The 15,686-nt window shown below is 40.0% G+C and overlaps 1 long non-coding RNA gene and 1 other non-coding gene across 8 annotated transcripts in view; one reads left to right on the forward strand and one right to left on the reverse strand.

Annotated features, from left to right (window-relative positions):
- LOC145518087 (uncharacterized) overlaps window positions 1-15,686 on the forward strand; it is an 854,536-nt gene that overhangs the window by 357,826 nt on the left and 481,024 nt on the right. The gene's annotated exons all lie outside the window — the stretch shown is intronic.
- Window positions 3,809-3,881, reverse strand: TRNAG-UCC (transfer RNA glycine (anticodon UCC)). The gene has a single exon. It is a non-coding gene; the product is annotated as a tRNA-Gly (tRNA).

The following is a 15,686-nucleotide window of genomic DNA, read 5'->3' on the forward strand; positions in this document are numbered from 1 at the left end:
CACTGAAAAAGCAAGAGGTTTTCCTAAGCACGTTTAATAGACCTAGGGCCTACTTCTAGGAGAATACACTTTTGTATTTAGTAGGTCATAGTTCTCAGTGTATGATATTGCTCAAGGTGTAAGGAAGGCATCAGAATCATTTTCCCTGTTTCAAGTAGAAAAGAGTGGAAAGCCGCCTGCTGTGAGCTTGCTGAACCGGTGTATTTCTCAGGTATGTGTTGAAGTTCATGGAGCACCACCTAAAGAGATGAAAGTAATGCTACACGGGAATATGGCCTTTCAGCAACACACACAATTTCACACCACACGTTATTAGTTCTTGTAAAAGCTGCTGCCTCTCTTTCTCATCTCTAGATCACTGGATGACGGCTTTGGCAGAAACAAATAGCAGGTGGGATGACACGTATTTGTGGATTTTAGGTTGGAGCTTGACTTTAGCATATTGTCATGTCTCTTTTTCCAGACTTGCCTTCCTTTCAGGGGCTCAGCACCTCTTGTTAACATAATGATTAGATTCAAGGCCTGCAATTTAGTCAAGATGGAGTCACGGGTCAGTGGGCCCCTATTATCACAGCTGGGGTTGCAGTCCTATGTTGTCTGTTCCAGAACAGCGAGTGTATTCATCTCAGCGGTGCCATCCTGGGTGATGTCAAACACCCCTCACATTCTTTCCCAGGGAGCCGGTTCTCTTAGGTTTCTTTGTTTGTTTGTTTGTTTTTTTTTATTATTTCAGGATCCATGAGGGATGTGTCAAATGTCTCCTAGAACTTTTACCCTTTAATTTGTCCATTTTTTGCCTTAGAGGTCAGTTCCAACTGGATATGATCCTAACAGTTGAATATGACCAGGGGCCAGGTTTAGAGGCACCAAGAGGGGAAATTTGAAAGGGCAATATTTTCACTGCCCATCGGTAAGAGTCGATTGTATTCATCATTACTTCTCATAAAATTCTACTTCAAACAATGAAGAAAGCCTCTCTCTAAAATGTTTATGTCACCTAAGGCTGACAGAGACACTTGCTTGGGATTTTGGCCTTGAAAACTAGTTCATCTTTGGAAAAAAAATTAAGTCTTGCTGATGAACAAGAAAAAAAAAGGATAATCAAGTTAATTATTTCAACACAAATAACAGGGAATTAAAAACTCTGCAGACCTTCGGGTAGACTTAGAAATCTTAGAGTTGCAGGTATTGGCCCAAGATAATATTTTGCTAAAGTATTATGTCTCTCTTCTTGAGAATCAACATTCTGAAATAATCATATGGTGAAAGAATTCCCAATAGAGAAACTTAAAGCAGTATGAGCAGAAAATATGGTTGAGAGCCTAAGGTCTTGAGTGAAACTATGAGTAATTTTTCAGTTTATGAAAACCAATAAAGTAGCAGAGTGATTGTGAAAACATTTCACACGTATTAAATTAATGCATGCAGTATGATTGACTTCCATTTATTATCCAACAATCACTAGAGAATTTTCAGACTCTCCTTATGTAGTTTCAGAAACGTGACTGGAATTAATTTTACTTTGATACAGACATGATGTACACTGAGTTAAATTTTTCCTCTTTAGTTGGCTATTCATCACCATAGTGATTCCATAATTCTGGGATGATGACTTCTCCCCTCTTTGCTTGTCTGGCACTGTTTTGGCTTCAGAGACATAAAATAACTTGGACTTTGGAAATGAATAATGTTGGTCCAGTTGAGTAGCTATTTCTCTACCATCTTCTCAAATAGATAAGGTTGTATTGCTTTAGTTCCACTGTAATACCTCCTGACCCTCCTGCACACAGATACTGCTGTGCTGTTTTAAGAAATAGGATTATCATGCTCCCACATTATTTTGCCTTTTTCAAAGCTGTATTCCAGATATCTTTATTCTTTCTTGTTCATCCTCATCCATTCAATGCTACTTCCCTTTTTTCTTCCCAACTTCCATCTGGTGTCTTATTTTAAAACTATCTCATTCAGAATAAATAAAATTGTGATACTGCTACATTTCATAAATGGGTACAAAAGTATTTTTAAGTTTATCAGGGATTTGTGGAAGAGAAACAAAAATAATGATAAAATATATTGTTTATTTATTGCTGACTGTCAGACAGACACACATTATCCCCTTTGATTTTTTTCTGCAATCCAGTATGGCAGATGACATCTTGGTTTTAAAGAGAAGCTAGGTAACTTATCAGGGTTACATAGGTAATAATTAGGCAGTTAGAACCCAAGAACCCGTACTTTGGACACCATGCTATACTGTACTTATTGACCTGTGTTTTGAAGAATATCAAATAATGAGGGATACAAGTTTGGAATATTTGTCTATAAATAACTCCTATGAACTGTGCCATCTTGAATAATCTTGCCTGGAGAATTCCAAGGACAGAGGAGCCTGGCAGGCTACAGTTCATGGGATCACAAAGAGTCGGACACTGCTGCTGCTGCTGCTGCTAAGTCGTTTCAGCCATGTCCGACTCTGTGCAACCCTATAAACGGCAGCCTACCAGGCTCCGCCGTCCCTAGGATTCTCCAGGCAAGAATACTGGAGTGGGTTGCCATTTCCTTCTCCAGTGCATGAAAGGGAAAAGTGAAAGTGAAGTTGTTCAGTTGTGTCCAACTCTTAGCAACGCTATGGACTGTAACCTACCAGGCTCCTCTGTCCATGGGATTTTCCAGGCAAGAGTACTGGAGTGGGGTGCCATTGCCTTCTCCAGAGTCGGACACTACTGAGTGACTAACACAAGGTCATGAATATTTTCCCCTATGTTTTCTTCTATAACAAATTTTCCCAAACTTTCTTGGTTTATGGAACCTTTAATATGTTAGTAATTTTTTCAGAGAGCTCCTAGGCCAAAAGAAACACCAACAATTCTGTTTGTTAAGTAAGTAGGTCCAAACAACTTAGAGCTTCCCAGGTGGTTCATTGGTAAAGAATCCTCCTGCCAATGCAGGAGACATAACAGACACAGGTTCAATCCCTGGGTTGGGAAGATCCCCTGTAGGAGGACATGACAACCCACTCTTGCATGGGAAATCTCGTGGACAGAGGAGCCTGGCAGGCTGCTGTCCATAGAGTCGCAAAGAGTCAGACATGACTTACCGACTGAGCATGCATGCACCAAACAATTTAATAAGGATTTATGTTCCAAATCACATGTGTGTGTGTATGTGTGTGTGCGTGTGCTCAGTTGCTCAGTGGTATGTCTGACTCTTTATGATCCTATGGACTGCAGCCTGCCAGGCTCTTCTGTCCATGGGGTTCCTCAGGCAAGAGTACTGGAGTGGGTTGCCATTTCCTTCCCCAGGGCATCTCCCCTGACCCAGAGATTGAAACGGCATCTCCTGCATCTCTTGCATTGGCAGGTGGATTCTTTACCACCACACCACCTGGGAAGCCCATGTCCTAAATCATAGCATATGTTTGAAGCAATAACATAAATTAACTAAAAGAAAAATTATATTTCTATTTGATTCTTAAATACCCTAATTATTTACTGATGAGGTGTATTCCTATTACCATTCAGAACTCCTCAAATCTTGCAAACTTATTGGACACCAACACTTTCATGCTCTGTCCATGTTAATTTTCACACAGTGCTTATGGTTTTTGTTGTTCTCTTTTTTTTAATATTTATTTATTTATTTGGCTATGCTGAGTCTTTTTTTTAAATTTATTTATTTATTTTAATTGGAGGCTAATTACTTTACAGTATTGTAGTGGTTTTTGCCATACATTGACATGAATCAGCCATGGGTGTACTGAGTCTTAGTTGTGGCATACAAACTCTTAGCTGCAGCATGTGGGATCTAGTTCCCTGACCAGGGATTGAACCTAGGTCCCCTGCATTGGAAGCACAGAGTCTTAGCCACTGGGCCACCAGGGAAGTCCCAATAGCTACAACTGAGCACCTGGTTTTGCAAACATATGAATGGAATAAAATGTAGCACAATGTAATACTGAGAACATGAGTACCTTGAGTCAGTAGTTTGTGAAGGGTCTGATAGAAATTTGTATTACTGTTTTTTTCACCAATGTAAAATATCTGATGGCATTTGAGTTTGCTGCAGCCCCCCAAGGCACCTTGACAAACAGTCTAATTCTAGAAGATTTATTGTTTTAACATTTTACATTTATGTTTATAATCCATCTCAAATTAATCTTTGTGCATAGTGTGAGATGGGTACCACAGTTCTTTTTTATTCTTGTTCTTTAAGACTGTCCTGAATTTTTTTTTTTTGTCCTATTTTTTATCCTTTGCAAGCACACCTACATTTCAAGATTCATGTGTGATTCCACTGTAGAAATACCTCTTCTTTCCAGTGCAGTGAGACCTGCCTGTGACAATTGTCAGGTTATATGTCTGGGGGAAGGAAGGGGAATTTCATTTGCTCTTTCATACGTTCCCTTTCTCCCCTTTGTGGTGATAGCTCTGCTCCTTCAGTGTGTTTGAGGGCAGTGTAGGGAGGAGGAAAATGGAAAACATCTTAATTAACCAAGAAGGATGCAGTCTTCTTGTGGGCTGGTTATGGCTCTTCATCATGTCTCAGTGAATGTTGGTTGGGCTTTGGGGCATGAGGGTAGAAGGTATCTGAAAGCTGGTTCTTGCACTGGGACATGTGTATGGACTCTCCAGAGGCCACTTGGGGAGGAGGACCTCCTGTCTGACCTTCTCCATGCTCCCCTCCACCTCGGCATATTCTGCTGCTCTCATTTTCACCTCTCCCTACACACCACTATCATCTTGGTGCCAGAATCCTTTATCTAAAGGAACGTCTTAAGTGGAATGTTGGCAAGAATCCTCAAACCCAGCTACTTAGTATGGCTCTTTCTTTCTCACAGAGTACTCACATTGTCCTGTCATCTCCATCTACTCTCAGATTCTCTTTTCCCAAGCAGGATAACACAGAGATGACTGGCAAACACACTGGCTGAGTGACGTGTAGCCAGAGAATAAGATGCCAGTTCTCCCTTCTTACCTGCATCATTGTTTTTACGGTTGATGCTCAGTCTCCATCTTTGCGGTGGAAGAAGGTGAAGAATTTCTCCACAAGCACTTTATTCTAATGACAAGTTCCAGTGACAAGTTCACGTCTTCATCTTTATTGACTGTACAGTGGTGGTTGTTGTTGGGGCCATTCTGAGCAGGCATTTCTCAGTAAATTAGGCAAACTGTTGGCAGAATTTGAACTCTGACTGTGTGGCCATTAGTGACTTTGGTTTTTAGTTTTGGGTCTCAGCTGTAATTAACCCTCCCCTTAAGAAAAACAGCAACAACAACAAATAATAATTCCATGGCCTCTTTTTTAGGCTAGTTTTTGTTCTAAAATCTAAAAGAATTTAAGACTAGTCTCAAACTTGTCTCTAAAACCTGCTAATCTATCTTTAAAAAGAATGTATTCTTTTTCCAGCTTCGTACAAGATTAATAAAGTAACAAATGAGACCAAGATATTGAAATTCAAGAAATACGTATAAATGTTTACTATGAGTTCAGTGCCATTCCATCTTCTAAATCTGTACGTGAATACATCTGATTTAATGCAAACAAAGTTTAGAAATTAGGCATTATTTTCACTGAAGAAAACTAAGATGCTGAGAAACTTGTTGTTCACGAGGCCTGGTTAATTTGCTACTGAGACTGCCATTTCCCCAAAGTAAGTAATATTTCATGAAAACAGCTTAGGTGTGTATCCATCTGCAACTCAAAAACGGGTGACCTCTTAATGCATCAGTTGTCATCTTCTTGTACTAAAGAAAGCATATTAAATCTTGAAAGACTGAGGTAACTGAACTTCAACCAAAAGTGATTTTTTAATTAGATCTAGAAACTACCTAGAGACTCCTTTTATGAGGTTAGCACTGAATCAATAATTCACCTTCGTTTTCCTGGAGTTACTTGTTTCTTTGATCTGGAGAAACAAAAAGAGGTAGGGCTAGAGATAAACAGGGAGAAAAGACAGGATGAAAGCACTAAATTTACTTCATTTAGCTTGTTGACTTCCAAAATTTAGGAGAAATTTCCAAACATGTATTTCTTGTGACTTGATTGTATTAAACTTGCAGGTAGTTGGAGAATCTGACAGTATGAAACATTTCAAGTGAAAGAAACAAAACCATAGTTTCCTTAGATGTTCAGAAAAGTGTAAAGCAATCTCTTCTTTCAGTTAAAGTTCTTTTTCTTTCTTTCTTTTCTCTCTCTCCCTATTTCCTTTTCATAGAGGCACCCAGTGTTTTTATGAGTTTTCAGCTTATTCCCAGGTTATTTGGTACTTTTAAAATGACTTGATTTTTATTTGACTATTTGCATCCAGTTTTAACTTAGTGATTGTGGCATATATTGACATGCTTTATTCTGTTGGAGAATCTCATTAGAATTTTTTTTTACTTTTTTGTTTTAATTTCATGTAAGTTATAAAAACCCTAGTTAACCTGACTTGAATCTGATTTGAAGCGTAATCAGTGGAGGCCTACCTCTGCTTCATTAAGATGTTGGAAAATTTGTGTTTTTATTCATCTCACGGTATAATTAATTTTGGTTTTGCTTTTTGATGCAAATCTGAGTTGTGTTTTATTCATATGATAAAGGCACTGGAATAAATCACCACCTTTATATTATCACATAGAGCAGATGGCCCATATCATTGAAATTTACAAGATAAGTCAAAAGCCATTTTTTCAGATACTAAACCAAAGTTGATGAAGGATTTTTTCCTGGAATTGGAGAGAAAGGTACAAATTGCCCTCAATTAAGTTTTCTTTAACTTTTTGTTGTTTCATAATTTGATGACTTGAAGATAACGCTAACCTATCCAGATTCTAGACTTCCTTTTTTTCCTCAATAGATGACTTTAAGCTATGTTTTAAATTAAATGTAATGCTTATCTGTCTACACTATGTTTATAGATTATTTGGGTCAGCATGGTTAGTAGCCAAGATAATTAGAACATTAATATAAAGTGGTTTCAAATGTGTGTGTATGCTTCACCCTTAGTTAGAAAGTCCTTTATAGTTTCATGTATGGGGGACACTGATCACTTTTATAGAAGATTTTTTTCTCCAAATTCATTTAAATGATTTAGAAATTATGTGTGTAGAGGAATCATTACTCTTAATGACTGAACAGAGGAAATTCAATTGAAGAAATATTTAAATTAATAATCAGGAGTCCAAATACAAAACTGCCTTATGGAACTTCAATTTTATTTCCAAAATGAAGTGTAGATTTCTCATCCCATGAAGAAACAAAGATTTGTTAATCCAGATATGTTATCTATGAAATTATCTTCACTTAATCTCATGAAGTAAAATAAAAATTTTCTTCATGTAACATTGTGTAAGTTTAAAGTGTACAAGGTGATGATTTGATATACATGAATATTTGATAAATGATTATCACAATAAAATTAGTTAACATATATATCATCTCACTTAGTTGCCATTTTTGGGAGGTAGTGAGAACTTTTAAGATCTACTCTCTTAGCAACTTTTAAGTACCCAATAAAGTTGTTGCTATTGCATGGTTAACTATAATTATAATGCTGTATATTAGATTCCCTAGAACTTATTCATTTTATCGCTGAAAGTTTGTACCATTGACCAACTTTTCCCTACCCTCTCCCTGGCAACCACCAATCTACTCTCTGTATCTATGAGTTTGATGTTTTTAGATTCCACGTGTAAGTGAGATCATTCAGTATTTGTCTTTCTCTGTCTGACTTATTTCACTTAGTACAGAGCCCTCAGGTTTCATCTGTGTTGTCACAAATGGCAAGATTGCCTCTGTAGCTGAATAATATTCACTGTCTGTGTGTGTGTATATATACAGTTCTTCATTAGTTATTCATCTGCTGATGGTCACTTAGGTTGTTTGTGTGTCTTGGCTACTGTAAATAATGCTGCAATGAACATGGGGGTGCAGATATCTGTTCAAGATATTCGTTTTATTCACATATATGTTCAGAAGTGAAAATGCTTGGTGGTATGGTAGTTCTATTTTTAATTGTTTGAGGAACCTCCATACTGTTTTCCACACTGGATGCACCAATTTACATTCCCTCCAACAAGAGTTCCTTTTTTTCCATATGCTCTACAGCATTAATTCCATGGTTTTTGCTAACAACTTTTCTAACGGATATGATTTGCACTTCCCTTTGCATTGAGCACCTTTTCAATGTGCTGTTCGCCATTTGTGTATCTTCTTTAGAGAGACAAGGACAGAGAAAGTAAACAATAAAGAAGTTATGGGATAAAAATGTTAATAATATATAAATCTTACTAAAAGTGCTTGCTTACTAAAGGGTGTTCTTTGTACTATTTTCATTCTTGTTTCCTTTTTTAAATTAAAAAGAATATATTGGCTCATGTAACTGATAAATCCAGGGATAAACTTTAAATATGATTTTAAAATACCACTAGTAATTCTTCTCCCTCTCTGTTTGTGCTTTCCTCTGAGTTGACTTCACTTAGAGTTAGTTTTACCAGAGACAGGGTGACAGTAAGATCTTGTTCAGTCTCTCAGTCATGTCTGACCCTTTGCAACCCCATGGACTGTAGCACACTAGGCTTTCTTGTCCTTCACCATCTCCTGGAGCTTGCTCAAACTCATGTCCATTGAGTCAGTGATGCCATCCAACCATCTTGTCCTCTGTCATCCCCTTCTCCTCCTGCCTTCAATGTTTCCCAGCATCAGGGTCCTTTCTAATATCTCGTAGCATTTCTTTAAGTTTGAAGTAATTTCCAACTAAAAGAGATATAAGCTTCTGAACTGGAATTCTAAGATTTATTAAAATCCCTGGGAACAAATCTTAAAACTTTTAGGTTACCTTAAAATTAGTTTCCATTTAAGAGACATACACTTCTTGAATTATTTGTACCGTTCAGCTGTAGTTCTACAGTATAAAGTAATCAGTTGGTAGCTATTTAGGCAGATTGCTTTCATGGGAAAGAAAACCTGGTGGAAGGGACAGGCAGAGGGCACGGAGTTCATGGGAGAAAGTTAAGGTTACTGAGCAGGAACTGGGCTTTGATTCTACCCTGACCCAATTCTGAACTCTGGCAAACAAAACTCAACCACAAGTCTGAACCCAAAGCTGTAGGACATAAAGTTCTTCCATTGTTATGGAAGCTTTCAGCAAATCAAAGATTAATCTGCAATCTTTGAGAATGTGAATTATTCTCAATTTCAAGAAAATAAAACTTTTCTCTTCCATGGGAGTTTGTGGGATTTGCATGATAATTTACTTCCATGTGGCATCTAAGTTCTTCCATAAACATAACAAAACACACAACAAAACAAATTTAAAAAGCTAATATTTAAGTGAAAGTCACTCAGTCTTCTCCGACTCTTTGTGACCCCATGGGCTATAGAGTCCATGGAATTCTTCAGGCCAGAATACTGGAGTAGGAAGCCTTCCTTTTCTCCATTATTTCAAATAGTTTATTCCTACTTTTATACATATAAAAAAAGCCAACACTTCATCATTGTTCTTTGTTTGGTGAATTGCCATTTTCCCTAAGCTGCTTATGAGTGGAAAGCAGATCAGAATGCTCTACAGTCCTCTGAAAGTCTAGAGCTGAACTGGTTCCCCTTCATCCTTGCATTTGTAACCTCACATTTATATAACCTTTCAAGTGAATTTCAAAGATAATTCAAAAATTCTACTTGATCAGTAAAATTTGCCAAATTGTATATTCCTTTCTGTAATTTTCTTTAAAGTTAGGCTTTGAGAAAAAAGATGTCCACATGTGGTTTATAGATTCCCTTGGAAAGCAAAGCAAGGAGGAGGGAACTAGAAAGGCAGAGTAAATGAATTTTTTTTTCTGGTCTGAGTCTGATTTTGATTATTTGGGACAGAGTCAGTGTTGAACTAAGTGGAAAATTAAGAATAAGCAAGGTGACCAAAGTCAAACACCAGCTGATATTGTAGCCAGTGCTCAATACTGACTCTGTCCTAGATGCTATGCTGTATGTGTGTGTCTGTTAGTCGCTCAGTTGTGTGTGACTCTTTGCGACCCCATGGACAGTAGCCCATCAGGCTCCTCTGTCCATGAAATTCTCCAGGCAAGAATACTGGAGTGAGGTGCCATTCCCTTCTCCAGGGGATCTTCCTGATCCAGGGATCGAACTCAGATCTCCTGCATTGCAGACAGATTCTTTACTGTCTGAGCCACCACGGAAGCCCAGATGTCATGCTACCAGAAGTCATAGTTTGAAGAAATCTCCCTTACATCACGTGCTTTATTTTCCTTTCTTTCTTATTTGCCCAGTGAATGGAGCAGCAGAACTGGTTTGCTAGAACTCAAATGGCAGAGAGGCAACTCACCTTGTAGGGCTGAGAGAATCTGCCAAACTAAACAATGATAGAGTTAAAAAGTACCTTAGAGGTCACCTATTCTGAGTGTGCGTTTTTCAGATGAAAAACACAAAAAACCTCACAACAACAAATAATTAAGGTCTAGAGAAGTTTAATTGGTTGATCAAAATACCCTAGTTTGCAAGATGACTGTTGGGCAAATCACTTATCCTTTCTGAATCTCAGATTGTTCTTTTGTTGAAAACATGTGAGTATTTAGTAACTAGGCTGTGTTTGACCCTTTTAGGACCTCATAGATTGTAGCCTGCCAGGCTCTTCTGTTCATGGGATTCTCCAGGCAAGAATACTGGAGTGGGTTGTCATTTCCTTCTCCAAGGGATCTTCTTTACCCAGGGATCGAACCTGAGTCTCCTGCATTGGCAGGTGGATTCTTTACTACTGAGCCACCTGGGAAGCCATTATAAAGATATGTAGGGCTATTGGAAAGTTAAGATCATGTTTATAAAGAACCTAGTATACTCAGTGTTTGACAGGTATAGTTAGTGCTTGACACCCAATTAATGTGGTCTTTAATTGTTAGAATCATGCCTTAAGTTTTAAAATTATTAATGATGATTATATTTATCATTGTCCTGGTTGAAAGCAGAAAGGGGAAGGCTTGGTGCTGCTTGAACTTTTCTCAGCGCTGCAGAAATCCTGGATCCAGAGCCTTGTCACACATGGTGAGATCTAGTCTCATTTGAAGTTAATGATCAAAGTTTTGCATGGTTTGTGCTGAGAGGTAGTTTTTCTTTTTTTTCTCCCATGTGCCCCTTGTTTTCATTTTGCTCAGCTTTAAAACATTTGTTCTATTTACATGAATGTATTCAACAGGCAGATTGTTCCTTGCCTGAGAATTCTTCCCTTGAATGCAAATAACGTTCCTTAATCTTTCACAGCTGGTTCAAGAAGTATGCCTGATGAATCACCTAGAGGAGATAGAAAAAAGGATAAAGAGAAGACAAACAAATGCGTTATACAACCCTTGAGCAGCCCATTAACCATTTAACTTATGCAAAATATGCACTGCCTGAAGCACTGTTTTAGATGGAAGCCATAAGGCTTTCTCTTGGGCTGTGGAAAGACAAGGTCAGACCTCTGATGCTTTAAAAATGCAGAAAGATTATAGTCAGTTGAGATTTCCATGCCAATCTTGTGAAACAAAATTGGGTCAAAAAAAGAATCGTGAAGCCAGAAATGCTCTGGATAGATTTGAACCCTTCCCCTGCGGGAGAGGGAAGGTATTTTTCTCAGGCAACATTGATCCTCCCCAATGCTTTTCTAGGGAAATTTGGTACTTACAAAGGCCATTCTGTGTGTTTGTGTGCGTGCCTCTTCAGTCATGCGTGCTCAGTTGTGTCTGACTCTTTGCGACCCCATGGACTGTAGCCCTGCTAGGCTCCTTTGTCCGTGGAATTTTCCAGGCAAGAATACTGGAATGAGTTGCCATTTCCTCCCCACTCAGGGAAAGAACCCATGTCTCTCTTGAGTCTCTTGCATTGGCAGGTGGATTCTTTACCACTGTGCTATTTGGGAAGCCCACAAAGGTCATTGGTGGTCTTCAATTTTATTTACCAATTAAAAACAGCTATAAGAAGAAGATTTGTTTCTCTTTCCTAAGAGAGGTGTTAGGAAATTGCTGGAGGCTGTGAGCTTGCCTGACGGCAGGCACAGAGCACAGACTGGATACTTATGCTGAGTTTGCAGAGCTGGGTAACGTATTTGCACACAGAACTGAAGTAGAGAAGATGCAGGCCCTGCTCCCACAGAATTTCCATTCTGGTAGATAAGTGTTCCCACGACTAGGGAGGAGACCAGCTGCTGAGAGTGAGCAAATTGTGAAACATCTTTTTTATCAAATGCAAAAGTCAGCAAGCAATTCAGTGTGTCTCCATATATTTCAATGGGTAGCTCTATGTTGGCACATGCCTCTTCTCCCCCAGTGAGGTCTGAATGTGAAAAGAAGTGAGTTATAAGGGAGAAAAACGGGTTGGCTTTCACACTGCATAAAGTGGTGATGAAAAGACAGTAATACTGAGAAGAGGAAGTAGCAAGAGATAGGACTCAGACTGTGGAAAACTGAGGAGATGAATCCACTCATTCCTTCCTGCCTTCCTTTATTCAGCAAATATTTATCCTGATCCTGTTCCTACCCTGATTAAAACCCTTCAGTGGTCTTCTTTATACCTAGAGTGTAAAACAAATTTCTCTCCCAGACTGTCATGGGTACAAGGACATGACCCCTGTCAAGCTTCTCGTCTTCATCTTACACCATCTCTCTAGTTCCACTTTTCAGGTACAGTTTTCCTTTCTGAACTGAACTCTTTTCCCTATAGGAAATAGTACATACCATCACACCTCCGTCACACCCCACCACATCCTTATCTCTCTCTCTCTCATGCGCACACACACACACATACATCTTTCCAAGGGCTGGTTGCTTCTCATATTTCTAGACTTAGCTTAAATCTCGACTACTCAGAGAGACCTCCTCTGACCACTCTATCCAAGCCCCAGTGTTTTTCTCTATCTCAGAGCTGTATAAGGGCTTCCCGGGTGGCTCAGACAGTGAGAATCTACCTCCAGTGCAGGAGTTCTGGGTTCAATCCTGGGTCAGGAAGATGCCCTGGAGAAGGAAATGGCTACTCACTGCAGTATGTTTGCCTGGAGAATCCCATGAACATGGGAGCCTGGTGGGCTACAGTAGATGGGGTTGCAAAGAGTCAGACACGACTGACAGAGCTATATTTGTTCCTTCATAGCTCTTGTCACCACATACAGCTGTTTTATTTGTTGGTGTATTTGTTGTGTGCTTCTGCCTCTAGAAGAAGGGCTTCCGTGATAGCTCAGTTGGTAAAGAATCTGCCTGCAATTCAGGAGACCCCGGTTCTATTCCTGGGTTGGGAAGATACGCTGGAGAAGGGATAGGCTACCCACACCAGGATTCTTGGCTTCCCTTGTGGCTCAACTGGTAAAGAATCCACCTGCAGTGCAGGAGACCCAGGTTCGAGCCCTGGGTTGGGAAGATCCCCTGGAGAAGGGAAAGGCTACCCACTTCTGTATTCTGGCCTAGAGAATTTCATGGACTGTATAGTCCTTGGGGTCTCAAAGGGTCGGACACAACTGAGTGACTTTCACTTTCACTTTTTCACTTTCAGTACCTGGCACCAAATAGGTGCTCAGTAATGAATGGACCACGGAAGGCTGCAGAGGCTGGGATGCTGAATGATGGTGGAAGAGGCTACTCAGTGAAATCTTCTTAGTCTCAAAAGCAGCCTATGGCTTTCATTTCTAAGCTTCTTCGGGGACAGAGACCTCTGGTGGAGCAGCATCCAGCAGCACAAAGGAGGGGGGACTGGAGTCAGGCACACCACAGTAGATCAGGGTCCTGAAACCCTCAGAAGAGCTTGCTGCTGGATTCTGTTCTGAATGTCTGAGTATTTATGAGAACACGCTTTGCTGATGTGGGTTCTTTCATTCTATGTTGCCTATTGGCCAGTGGCTCTTGCAGATTATTCTCTTTTTACTGGAAGGAAGTGTCAGAAAGCGCCAGTGCTCTTAGGGCAGCGTGTTAAAGTGTGAATATTTTGATCCTAGTCCCTGGCATCTCACTGAGCCATGGTTAGTGCCTGGGTCACCATCAACACCTTCCACAGAGCTGTCAAGAGCTCAAACTTCCAGCGAGTGAGCCGTCCAAGAATCCTGTATGCAGTCCTCTCGGGAGGGGTAATGAGTACCAGTCCACCCCTTTGCTCTCCACAGATCCTTGCATCCTGCCCTGATGGAACCACACTCTCCTCAACAGGAGTTCTCCTCCTGCTCCTCAGGCCACTGCATCACTAGGTTGTGACACAGTTGGACCCATGACATAGTAGGCAACTACTATGGGTAGTTGCCATAGTAGTTGCTCATAATAGGCAACCTCAGGGGTCTAAAGAATGTGGCAGTACTGCTCAGTTCTTCCAGAGCTTAAGAACAGACATGCAGACCCGTTCCTAAGACTCTCACTGTTCCCAAGGCCCTTATGCAAAGTAAATTCTGATAATGATGACTTTGGCTCTTTGGATCAGTGTGCATTTAGAAAAGGATGGGGGAAGTAGTAGGGAGTAGGCTCCTAAAGTGGTTGCGATCTTGGCTCCCTTTTCTGGTTGCTAATATCTTCTCTAACTAAGAAGTAGGACCAGAGTCAAGATTTCCAAACTCCAAGGGAATAGACTGAGTCCAGAAGGTAGGTTCTGGTTGAATTTCATAGAACGTAGTATCGTCGTAGTTAACTTTGCTGAGTAACTTTGCTGGGAGCAAAGAAAGAAGTGGTTACCTTGAGAAGAGAGAGGCGTCTGCTCTTTGAGGCATTTGAGGTTTGTGATTCGGCTGCTTTGTAATGAAGCCAAGGAGTTGGCAAAAAGACCTGATGGTGTCTCTGCTCGGCTGCATTCAATGAAAATGAATCTGCATGAAGAGGCTCCAGGTAAACGCCTCTCCTCTGGGGATGCCTAAAAATTCGTGCAACATGCCAGAGGAATATAAAGCACTGACTTTTAAAGGCAAAATCTTTTAAAACATTTTCCATCCTTTCATGCAAAATTGACAATGTTTCTCACCTGATCATTTCATCCACAACAGAGAAAATTTGTTTTCTGTTAGAACATGAAAGGCAGTGAGAACAGAGCACATTACAGAAATACAGACACTGCACAGTGCCTGAGTGACAGTAAAAGGAGCTCTCAGGCTATTTATAAAACATCTTAAACTAGTTTTACATCAGAGTCATATAAATCCTGCAAAATATATCCCTTCTGGGTAGGGACTGAATAAACTTAAGGGCATGTACACTGTTGATAAAGACCTGTGTAAACAGGTGCTCCGTGGTGTTCTCACTAACTCATTTCCATCAGCTTATTAAAATAGCTGTTGATCAAGGTAGTCTCCAGGTACTGAACTGATAAAGCAGAATTTCAGATGAAATTAGGTGCGGTGTAAAGAAACTCTGAAGGTTTAGTATTATCTGATATAGTTGTTGTTCGGTCGCTCAGTCATGTCCAACTCTTTGTGACCCCAAGGACTACAGCACGCCAGGACTCCCTGTCCATCACCAACTCCCAGAGTCCACCCAAATCCATGTCCATCGAGTTGATGATGCCATCCAACCATCTCATCCTCTGTCGTCCCCTTCTCTTCCTGCCCTCAATCTTTCCCAGCATCAGGATCTTTTCCAATGAGTCAGCTCTTCGCATGAGGTGGCCAAAATATTGGAGTTTCAGCTTCAACATCAGTCCTTCCAATGAACACCCAGGACTAATCTCCTTTAGAATGGACTGGTTGGATCTCCTTGCAGTCC

Source organism: Giraffa tippelskirchi, chromosome 8 (genome assembly GCF_054371585.1).
Source record: "Giraffa tippelskirchi isolate mGirTip1 chromosome 8, T2T-mGirTip1v1.2.pri, whole genome shotgun sequence".
Taxonomy (NCBI): Eukaryota; Metazoa; Chordata; class Mammalia; order Artiodactyla; family Giraffidae; genus Giraffa; species Giraffa tippelskirchi.